Source organism: Mus caroli, chromosome 17 (genome assembly GCF_900094665.2).
Source record: "Mus caroli chromosome 17, CAROLI_EIJ_v1.1, whole genome shotgun sequence".
Taxonomy (NCBI): domain Eukaryota; kingdom Metazoa; phylum Chordata; class Mammalia; order Rodentia; family Muridae; genus Mus; species Mus caroli.
This window is the reverse complement of record NC_034586.1, coordinates 65164226-65176689: the sequence shown is the minus strand read 5'-3', so window position 1 is coordinate 65176689 and position 12464 is coordinate 65164226. Positions and strand designations below refer to the sequence as shown.

Genomic DNA, 12464 nt, shown 5'->3' with positions numbered 1-12464 from the left:
CGGCCCAATAGATTCCAACAAACCAGCAAGAAACACATAACTCTGCTATAAAACAATGAAGATTGCAAATAGACATGTCATGCCTGGAAGGAGATAAGCCTGTGAGTGACAAGAGTTCTTCATCACCATCATTCAACAGAAAAAAAAAAATCAATTCAAGCTGTAACAGGGGGCAATTGCATCAAATAATACAAATTAAAGTTCTTACTCACATACATCAATTAAACACCAAAGAACTGTAAGAATTCCAAGTCTTGGGAGAAACACAGACCCACACTCTAATGATGACCTAATTAAGGCAGCAAGACAAAGCTGGACATTTTTGTGGTCCAGCAGCTCTACTTGATTCAAGGCAACTTCTCAGACCTGTGCATCAGGAACCACCATTCTAATCAACAATGCTAGAACAGCTCTTTCCTCAATAACACAATCCTCAAAATACCAGCCAAAAAGATGGGCTGTGAATATCCAACAACAGTATTAAACATAAGAGCAAATGCGCTTTGTACACATACCACAACACAGGTACAATTTCACATCAGAAAGTATGCAAGGGTTATAATCACAAGATGTCTTTGTTAAAAGTTTAAAACGGTTAAAATTTAAAAATTCAATTTTCAGAATAGTCATGAATGTCATTGGAGTGCAAAAAGAAAATATAGGTTAGGGAAATGTGGACCTAAGGGTTCTGTCTGGTAGAAACTGAGAATGGGATGAGGTCTGGCCAAACATGAGGCAAAGGTTGTCTTCAACATCCTAGGTTTTGTTTATGGAAGTGCTTTCATTGCTCCTTACATTAGTTAAACTGTCTAATTAACAATGAAATAAGACATAAAGAAGAAATGCTGATAAGAGTATTGCGTTGACCAAAGGTCGTTTGTACTTCAATTTTGTATATCTCAGGTCCTTAAAAAAATAAACAAGCAAAAACCTGGCAGACATCACACCAGAGAGACTGTCAGAGTTCAAGTTCCAGTCTACAGGCCCCAAGTCTTGGGCTACCTCCAGGGCAGGGACCAGACTTTCTTTCTCAACGTGACAAGCACACACGATTCCATCCTCTTGTGATGGTAAGCTCGTGTTTGTGAGGCATGGTTTGAGCTGAAGGCAAGTCTAAACAGATCCTTCAGGGTAATAGAGAGACAAGGCTAGGCCAGAACCCCTGGGCCATCTCACACCAACATCACTCGAGGGGACATTGCTGCCACCTGGTCTCAGTTTCTTCAAGATGTAAGGGCTAGATATGTTGACAGAACGATGATATGGTGACTAACACGTTTAATTGCAGAGTTGAATATGATTTCACTAGAAGTTCTAGACCTACAGGGCATGAATTATTTTATTTTCAATTGGAAGATTAGGTGATTGAAAGCAAAGAGGGTTAAGAAATTTCCCCAAATGTCAGATAGTTCTGATGAAAGACGGACACATTTTCATCCCGCCTTTACTCCTGCTCTATTGTTCATGCCTTTAACATCTCACATGTATGTAGACACATGTGTAGATATGCGCATATTCGCTCAGATGTACAGATACACAAATGTGCACATGCAAGCACTAATATTGAATATAAGTAAACATATACACTAGTATAGACTCCTGAGTATAGATGCATATATGTGCCAATTCACAGTCACATATATGTAAACTCTGGAACTAGAGTTACAGATGGTTTTGTAAATACATAAACCAGTTAATTTATCACCTTGAAAAAAAATTTTCACCTGACCAACTTAAAAGGAGGAAAGGCTTGCTTCTTTATCTGTATATACAAGTGTGTGTGTGTGTGTGTGTGTGTGTGTGCATGTGTCTACTTGCATGTATGCATGTGTGCGTGTTGCACATATGTGTGCATGTACATCTGTTTGTGTTCAAGCACTTGAATATGGAGAAGTCAGAGGACAACTTTTGGGAGTCAGCTCTCTCCTTCCATCACATGGGTTTGAGGAACCATCAGGCTTCATGGCAATGCCTTTGCTAGCCAAGCAGCCCCCAAACCTAGAAAGATTTCTTTTGTCTCATGGCTTCATGGATGTGCATCTACAAGTCCACAGCAACATTGAGTCTGGGCCCATGTTAAGGCAGAACGCCACAGAGATGGGGGCAGGTGGTGGAGGAAGATGTTCACCTTTTAATAGAAAGGAAGCAAAGAGCGAGGAAGGGACTGGGGTCTGGGTGTGACCTTTCCAGGCATGCTTCTAGGGACCTACTTCCTGCAGGCATAGATTCCATCTCTTAAAGTTTCCAGTCTCCCAAAACAGTGGCATGTTGTTCATAAATGATTCTGTGGGTAATATACATTCGTACACACATATAGATATACATATACATTCATACACACATATAGACATGCAACCATGCAAATGTGTGGAGAGCATATCCATACATATGTTCTCAAGCTCATGCATGGCTTGTCTCAGCTCTTCTTAGACACAGCCATGCCTGCCTGGATGTTGCCATGCTCCCACTATGATGATAATGAACGGAACCTCTGAACCTGTAAGCCAATCTCAATTAAGTGTTGTCTTTTATCAGTTACCTTTGTCATTGTGTCTCTTCACAGCAATAGAAACCCTGAGACAGATACATATGCAGGCACATAATGAGATAAATTGTAAGAAACACAGTACAGACACATGTACCCACAGTCATGAAGAAGCATGAAGGTCAATATACTTCCATAAGTAGTGACCATATTCACACATGTGAATGTATAGATGAATACACCTACAGCTATATAAATAGACACACATGGATGTACATAGATAACCATGCACAAATACATAGATATGTTCATATACAAAGGTATAGATAACCACATGTACGTGACCACACTCATCTGTTTTTTTTTTTTTTCTGTATTGCTCAAGAGGTGTAGTAGCGGCTGCTGAGATTCCTTTCTTACTCTAGCTCCCCCAGAACATGTTTCACAGCGATAGACTTGAGAGAAGCAAGATCAGTGTGGTGCCATGGAGCCTTCAGCCCCATAGCTTCCATTTGGGGTCTCCTGCTTACATCCATCATGCATTTGTAGCATGGCCTTAGCATGGCTTGTCCCTTCACGTCAGGGGTCACAGGCACCTATGGTTGTATGCAGTGTCTAATTCTCTGGAGAATAAGTACCAAACCCATACGTGGCTATACAAGATAAACTTAGAAGAAGCTAAGTAGCCAATATTTGAAAACATGTATTTGTACTTTGGGGAAAGGTTATGAAATATATAAATATATATAAACACATATACATACATATATATGTGTGTGTGTATATATATATATATATATGTTACAAAAATTGTGTATATTCATGTATGGAAGACAGAGGCTAGATTAAAACCAAAATGAGTAAGAAGCAATGTTTATCATGAAAATAATAAAAACACAAATAATTATAATTACTAATAAATTATAAATATATACTTATATATAAGTATATAAAATTATAATTTATAATAATAATAATTATTATATAGGAAACTAGTTTGTATTTGGCTATTGTTAACTGTCCTTTTTAAAGCTTAATTCTGGGGACTTTATCTTTAAAGTATCTAAATTTGAAGTTTTCTAATAGGATTTAGAAACAGTGTTATAATTTTTATCTTGTGTCTCTCAAATGTTCACACATTGAAAGATGGCCCTGGTGATGGTTTTATTTGGAACATGATGGATTTGGGAGCTAGAGCCTGGAGGAAGTTGGAGGTGTAGCCACCAGGAAGTGATGGATCCCAGGCTGTCCTCACTTTCATGAGAAAAGTGAGAGTTTCCTCCATCCTGCATGCCTACCATGATGCCCTTCTCCACAGGCCCAATCAGCTGTGAACTGAAGCATCTGAAGCCAGCAGGGAAGAAACCCTCTTCAGCTGACCGTCTCTCATACTCAGTCACAGGATGGAAAGCCAAGGAGGAGAAAGGGACAAAGAGAAAAGGAACGGTGGCTATGATACCCTTTCCACATTCGTGGAAATGAAATGGGTTAAGAGTTAGAAACAGAAGGCAAAAATGCCAGTGCCCAAAAGGAGCCTCCTCAAATGCTCACTATAGACAGAAGTAAGAAACTATGTAGTTAGTACAGGAAGAAAAGAGAATAGACAATATATACATGTGTATAAACATGTGTGTGCACAAACATATGCATGCACACACATGCATACACACAAGCACATATGCATACACACATGCACAAATGTATACACACATGCATGTACACGTGCATGTATACACATGCACACACATGCACACACACACACACACATATATATATGTGTATATATAATATATATATATAATGTGTGTATATATATATATATATATATATATACACATTACAGTTTACTTTGTCACAGTCTATCAAATATCATGTAGGTCTCTGCACAGAAATCTAATTTCCTAAACACAAAGATACTCCATTCCTAGCCCAACTTTCAACATAAAATACAGGAAAGGAAAAAAAATACACGTGTGAAGTTTTATCTCAAGCTAGAGATTCTGGAGTTTTATAGAAAAATCCCGGGAGATTTCAATTTAAAGAGCAAAGAGCTTTCTCTCAAACTGACTTACAGGGCTAGGGACCCCATGGTCTCTCAGTGGCTTTTCTCACATGACAGCAATCAGCAAATGGGTCAAGGACAATAATCTGATAGCTGCTGGGAGCCACTGCCATAGGGAGAGGCACATAAAGCCACGTGAACAGTTCTTCATCTCAGATGAAGAAGATGGCGGAGGAAGGATCCTGGTGGAAGAGTCAAAGCTTGGCAGCTGTCTCAGGATTGTTAGAAAGCTGTGATTTAAATAAACACCGCCACAGAGGATCGAACTACATCTGGAGTCTACAATTTAATTTCTCTCGGCATTCAACAGATGTTTACTTATTGAATTTTAAACAGAATATGTTTAAGGATAGTTTAAAGCTAATGTTTCCTAAATACTGTAGGTGAAACTTGGTATTTTTATGCAGCTCAAGTGATTTTTATCCTAGAAAAAGAGTCCTAACAAAGTCTAAGGCAATGAACTCCCAAGCCCTCGGTTCCGAGTTAAAGAAGCAGAACCTCTGAGGGATAGTTGCTCGTCTGTACAAATTGTGTCTGAGCTGCAAGCAGAACCTGAGCGGCAGTTTTCATCTTAAAGGTTTAAAATCTCCTGAAAGTTTATGTGTCTCCCTTAGAATGTAAAAACACACATCTTAAGTGTATAAACACAAATAAAACTATCTCCTGATACTCATGGGGTGACACGAGATTCAGCAGCACCCAGTACAAAGCTGGGATCTCCGAGGGGGTTAAAAAAGGGGGGGGGAGGGGAGGCAGAGAAACAGTTAGCCACGCCCACCAGCCCCTGCAGACTTCTTGGCAGTGAGCTACAGAGCAGCCAGGAAGCTGGCAGGTATCCTAGGGGGAATTCAAACATCCACGCTGTGAGACAGCCCTGTTGGACTCTATAGGGAAAGCTGCTGAACACAGATAGGAAAAAACTTGAAAAGATTCTGGAATTCTTGAGCTGTAGACAGAGAGGTGTGATTCTGGCAAATAATTACTGTCCACTGTGTTTAGCACACTAGTCTAACTTCCAGACTAGGCGGCTGAGACCTATAAGCCACAAAATCAGTGTAGAACACCATGACCGTCCCCACCAGTGTTTGTTAGCCCCCGCTAAACCAGCAGAGGTCCCGCTGAGCCGCTGTATGATTTCTACATCAATTTAATAACAGCTTTTTATTGAGGGGAATTTGGGAGACAGGCAATCAGCTTCTCACTGTGAAAACGAAGCCTGGAAACGCTGAGTGACAGAGTGTTGCTGAGTCGCGGTTTTGCACACGTCCACCTGAGTGGAGCCCTCCTCCCACCCATCCACACACTCCCAGGCATCTGAGCTCACTGCCATTCTCTGAGGTCACATGTATCTCTCTAGACAGCCACATAGTCCTGAACCAACAGCTTTTGCTCCGTCTCTGTTTTCAGAATATGATCCAGGGTAGCTGACCACAAGCACAGAAGGTTGCCACCAGAAAAACGTGGCAGAAGCACCTCTCTCTTTCGTCCGTTTCCTCAATCCCTTTCCCCAGATAGATCAGCATATCTGCACAGGATATGAAGCCAACATGGTGTTCATTGCTGTAGTGATTCCACCATGGCCCGTCACTAACCACAGGCATCTTAGAAGAGGAGAGTCGGGCTGTCATCTGCCAGACAGTAACTACCTTTGAAACGTATGCGCTGAAAACTTTTCAGAGGCATGGCTGTAAAACACAATTCTCATGAGTTTCATCAGCGTGTTTCTGATCTTGATCAAGTCTTTGTTTGTTTGTTTGTTTGTTTTTGTTTTGTTTTGTTTTGTTTTTTTGAGACAGAGTTTCTCTGTATAGCCCTGGCTGTCCTGGAACTCACCCTGTAGAACAGGCTGGCCTCAAACTCAGAAATCTGCCTGCCTCTGCCTCCCAAGTGCTGGGATTAAAGGCGTATACCACCACTGCCCAGCTTGATCAAGTCTTTTATGCACAAACTCTTTACCTATAATGCCACTGGGAATTAATGTACAGAAAAACTAGCCAATAACCTAATTTATTTCCCACATACATACCAGAGGAGTGTATGTGGATCAGTTAGGCAGATCTAAAGTTCTTAGAATACATTTGCTACATGGGTTAGATATGTTAAATGAAATAACCACATTCTCACACTATCACAGCAATCACTGACTCTGACCCGTTTCACTATTTTGTTAGCAAATGAGCGAATTCCTTATTAGCTTTCATTGAAATGTGTGAGTCCTGATAATAGCTTTACAAAATTATTCCACTCTCAGAGCCTTTTCTTCATCTTCAAAGAGGAAGGTAGTAAGGTTGTTGTAAGGGTTAAATTGTATCAACAAAAAATAATTTCAAAATTCTTTCTAGAAAAAAAAATTAGATACTAGGAAAGGAGTAAATGAAAAGAAGAAGAAGAGATCATGGCAGGTGGTAGACAGTAAGTGAAATTTCTTACCAGAGCAATTAATAAACGTATGAAAACAACTCAGACCCATCCTTGGCGAGACTCCCCAATGTCTCAAGTTATTCTATGTGATTCAAAGTGAGAATCTCCAAAGGGAAAGCACTTCAAAGAGGAGAGGGACTTCAATAAACATGGGTGGGCCCTAAGCTCGGACTGGGATGATGAGTCAGGAAATCGGACTGTGCCCAGGACTGTGAGGCTCTTACTGTATCTATCAATGGCTGCCTTGTTTCCAGCAGTGAGCAGTTTCCCAAAAATTAATATAATGATCTTTTTATCCCTCCAGTGTTTATCTGATACTTTTCAAAAAAAGGGGGACTTGAAAACTGAAATCTAAAAACAAAACAAAACTGGAAATCAATACGCCTAGCACCTGGGTCCATGTTACTTTCCCTTCTTCGGAAATATTCCCATTTGCTCGAGGGGAGTCTGTGTTTGTAAGTGGACGTTGAAGTCTAGCTGGGGAAAAACTACCACCAATGTGTGCCATCTGTCCCCTTGCTACATACAGCATCTGTGGCATGTTAGATTATGTGTATCTTTATGTATGTATATTTACATGCTTATGCGTATGTACACTTGTGTGTATCCATAGGCAAGCCAGAAGTTGGCTCTAGGTGTTTTTCTCCAACCAATTGTTTTTGAGACAGAGCCTCTCCCTGACCCTGAAGCCTTCCAGTTAAGCTACTGTGCCAGTGAACAGAGGCATCCCAATACTGCCCTCTCCAGGGATTACAAGTGTACAAGCCACACCCAGATTTTCTTTACCTAGGGGGAATCAAACAGCTGTTCATGCATGTATAATAAGCACTTTATTGAATAAGCCATCTCTAACCTCATATGCATATTTTCGAAGACATTTATTCGCTGAGGCTGCACTAGACAGGGAAATGCAGACTCACTCATGTTATAAGCAAGTAGTCTAAAAGAGTTTAAAGAACTAATGAATTGTATTATATTGTGATTGTGTGTGGAGTTATTTGAAATAAATAGGATTTCATGTGTGGTAATTTAAGCTCTTCCTGAAGATAATTATTTGGCAGCTTGGTTATTCAGTCTGCTTCATGAAGCCTGAAAACACGGCACGTTTATAGGCAGGTGCTGGAAATACAGACGCTGTCTTTGAATCCTTAGTGTCCCAGATAATCAGAGCTATCAGGTTTCAATCTGCTCAGGAAAATCTCACAGTTTATTAGCCGTGTACGTGTGTAACTAGGTAGCAGTTTTTAATATTCTAAAGCAGCCTGAGAAAGTGGACAAGGTTGTGCGTTTTGGTTTATAGAAGTTATAAAATTCCCTAAAATAGATGTGGATGTACATCTTGAACACAAAAATTCAATTAAGCCACCATCTCTGCCAGGTATCCGTTTGTAAGGGTTATAACCGTGGAGCTTTGGGGAACTAGAAGTTATCAGGGTGAGATAGGAACGTGTGGAAGCTTAGCCTGGTGATCGTGTCACAAGGCTGGAGGGGGAAATAATCCAGGGGAAGTTGTGTGTCAATGTGGACCAGACCCGAGGCAGGCAAGAAACCTGTCCCCTCCCTGCTTCTGCCTCTGAGGTGGCACTTATCAGAATTTGCAAATAGCATAAAAAGAACCAACAAAGGTTAATTTTTTAGAAAAGACATTTTTATGTGTTTGGTGTGTGTATTTGTGTGTGTGTGTGTGTACGGGCACATATGTGCTTGTCTACGTCCAAGTGTGCCATGTGCAATGAAGGTACCTGCAGAAGCCAGAACATATGGACTCTCCTGGAACTGGAGTTACACACAGTGGTTGTGAGACATTGTATAGGTGCAGGAAACTAAACCTGGTTCCTCTCTTAGAACAGCAGGTGCTCTTAACTGCCAAGCTTACCTCTCTAGCCCAAATTCTAGGGGGGAGGCAACTCTTTCCTAATGCGACCTATTAAAAGCCTTTAATGAAATGACATCATTTCGTGTGATGTAACTGAGACCTAAGGTGAGAACGAGGTACTTCCCACAGAATGAATGTAAACCTATTAGAAGGAAAGGCTTGCATCCTTCAGGCAACACTGAAACTCCACTTAACAGGACCGCAATATTGCTCACGCAAAAGTCCACTCCAGCAACGCCCTGGAAAGCTGTATCAGTGCCACGGACACTGACGGCAATACAGAATGCAGAAAGTATTAGGTGCTATCACGAAACCACTGAGCTAGGAGATGCAAACTGAAATAACAAGTCTGTGGCTACAGGAGTTCAAGGACCCCCCCCTAATCTCCCGAAAGTGTGTGTGGTGAACTTGGAGAACATCCACGGGTTAGGCTATAGGACTATTAGGGTCAACCATGCCCCCAGTAATCCCAATATTAGAACCACTCTCCTCAAGATACAAAGAGGTTTAATGAGACAAGAGACTTCTTAAAAGGCTTTTGATGATACAAAATAATGGCCTTTTGCCAACTACAAATAAGAAAGCCAAGACTAGTTCTTAAAAATAATACCTTCTACGTGCAAATATAGAATGTACACACTATATAGATATTATAAAATTGCATGCCTGTGTACATATTGAGTCACAGAGGAGGAATCGTATTGTGGATCCATTTCTGATTTCAGCGGGGCTTCTCTTCTCGTCCCAGAGGTCTAAGTTCTGCTCTCACATGCATGCTTCAGATGGAAGAAATAAGACAAACACAGAGAAGAGACTGAGGGAAAGGTAGTCCAGTAGCCGGCCCAACTTGGGATCCATCTCAAGGGGGGTGCTTCAAGGCCTGTCACTATTACTGATGCCAAGCTACGTGTGCTATGGTGTGCTTACAGACAGGAGTCTAGCATGGTTGTCCTCACTGAGATAGAGGCAGATACTTACACCCAACCATTGGACTGAAGTCAGGGACCCCTGTGGTTGAATTAGGGGAAAGACTGAAGAAGCTGAGGAGGAGGGCAACCCCATACGAAGACCAGCATTCTCAACTAACCCAGACTCCTGAGATCTCTCAGACACCGAGTCACCAATCAGGCAGTATACACTAGCTGGTATGAGGTCCCCAACACATATACAGCAGAGGACTGCCTGGTCTGGCCTCGGTGAGAGAAGACATGCCTAACTAACCCCAGGAGACTTGAAGAGCATGGAGTTGGGAAGCCTGGTGGAGGGGTGTGGGGAGGGAGCATCCTCTTGGAGATGGGGGATGGAGGAATGGATGAAGAACGGTGGGAGGGAGGACTGGGAGGTGGGGGCAATGACTGGACTGCCCGGGAGGTGGTAACAATTGGACTATAAGAAAATAAAAGTAATTAAAAAAATAAATAAGACACAGGGAAGTGTCACATGTGGCCTGACACAGAGAAGTGTCACACGTGGCCTGAGGTGACAGAGTCTGGGTTATAAGTCGTCCCCAGAGTCTCCAAGAACTAAAGAGCATCTCCCTTCCATGATTAATCAACATGCCTATTTCTTTGTGTTTTGTAAACTGAAAGACAGGAAGAAAGGAAGAAAGGAAGGAAGAAAGAAAGAAAGAAAGAAAGAAAGAAAGAAAGAAAGAAAGAAAGGAAGAAAGGAAGAAAGAAAGGAAGAAAGGAAGAAAGGAAGGAAGAAAGAAAAAAAGAAAGGAAGGAAGAAAGAAAGGAAGGAAGAAAGAAAGAAAGAAAGGAAGGAAGAAAGGAAGAAAAAAAGGAAGAAAGAAAGGAAGAAAGGAAGAAAGGAAGGAAGAAAGAAAGGAAGAAAAGAAGAAAGAAAGGAAGAAAGGAAGAAAGGAAGGAAGAAAGAAAGGAAGAAAGAAAGGAAGGAAGAAAGAAAGGAAGAAAGGAAGAAAGAAAGGAAGGAAGAAAGAAAGGAAGAAAGGAAGGAAGAAAGAAAGAAAGAAAGAAAGAAAGGAAGGAAGAAAGAAAGATAGAAAGGAAGAAAGGAAGAAAGGAAGGAAGAAAGAAAGAAAGGAAGAAAGAAAGAAAGGAAGAAAGGAAGGAAGAAAGAAAGGAAGAAAGAAAGGAAGGAAGGAAAAAAGGAAGAAAGGAAGGAAGGAAGGAAGAAAGGAAAAAAGGAAGAAAGGAAGGAAGAAAGGAAGAAAGGAAGGAAGAAAGGAAGAAAGGAAGAAAGGAAGAAAGAAAGGAAGAAAGGAAGAAAGGAAGAAAGGAAGAAAGGAAGAAAGGAAGAAAGGAAGAAAGGAAGGAAGGAAGGAAGGAAGGANGGAAGAAAGAAAGGAAGGAAGAAAGGAAGAAAGAAAGAAAGGAAGAAAGAAAGAAAGAAAGAAAGAAAGAAAGAAAGAAAGAAAGAACGAACGAACCTGTCTACGTAAAATCTTGAGGCATCCATGGTAGGATTCATTAATAAGTATGATTTTAATTTTGGAAGAAAGAAATAGGCTTTTCACCAACTGCCCTGAGATGTGTTTCGAGGAACCTACAAGGAACCTAAGCATTTATGACACCTTAGCTTAATACAAAGCAAATGGTTGCCGGGCAGATGGGGAAAGGTTTGTGATTTGAGAGGTATTTGAGTTAGTATCTGTGCTACGTTGTCTAGAGCAGGATGTAGACACACTGGGCTCCCATAAATGTGTCAGTGATTTGGCAGGTGACACAGAAAGTTAACAGATAAAGCCAAACAAACAAACACCGTTCTCTTCTTTTCATTGAGGAGAACTCCAGTTAACTTTATGACATCACCTCATTACACAGTGCACTCTTAAAAGTGCTAATGGTTACAGGGAACCAGGGAAGCATTCAACAAAACATAGCAGACTCTCTTTCCCTGTCAACTTCCCCTGCCAAAAAGTATTAGTGAAATTACATAAACTTCTTCTAAAAGATGCTTAAGTGTGGGAATTATAGAGTTACTCCTCAACTCAAGGTGGCCGCGATCGGACAACCAAAGCCCATCACTCTGTTTATTGTTCTGATCGTGTGAGAAGCTCTGGACTCCGTTAGGCACAGTAACCATGCGTGTCTGATCGTGTCTGTGACATCGCTTCCATTCAACCTTGTGTGGGATGAAATGGAGAGTAGAGCAGCCTTCCTGTGGTGTGCTTGCCCCAGACAGGCACCTCACAACCATGTCTCAGTGTCCTCTCCCATAGTTGACCTTTTGCCAGAATTTTCTTCCTGACTAGAAAAATAAACACCCGGGTATAGGACTCTTCAGAATTCTATCTTAATGGGGGTTGCTACTGCTGTATGGGTGGGGACTCCCACCAGGTCAGTGTGACTCTGATGACTCAAGGATAATCAGCGTCTCAGCTGTGTTGGTGTGAGCTAAGACAAACACAGAGATGCTCTCTTTCATTATTTCAAAAGTTTTTTCTAGAACTTTTTCCTTCCATCGCCGTTCAGGGGGGTAGAGGGAGATTTATGCTCCTTAGAAAGGAATGGGAAGTAAAAGGAACAACATTTAAATCTGAGTTAACACAAGCAGCACTCTGTTTCCTTCCTTCCTTCCTTCCTTCCTTCCTTCCTTCCTTCCTTCCTTCCTTCCTTCCTTCCTCCCTCCCTCTTCCTTCCTTCCTTCCTTCCTTC

General features: G+C 41.3%; 1 protein-coding gene across 3 annotated transcripts in view; it reads right to left on the bottom strand.

The window, feature by feature from the left end:
* Epb41l3 (erythrocyte membrane protein band 4.1 like 3) overlaps window positions 1-12464 on the bottom strand; it is a 233803-nt gene that overhangs the window by 181731 nt on the left and 39608 nt on the right. The window lies entirely within an intron of this gene.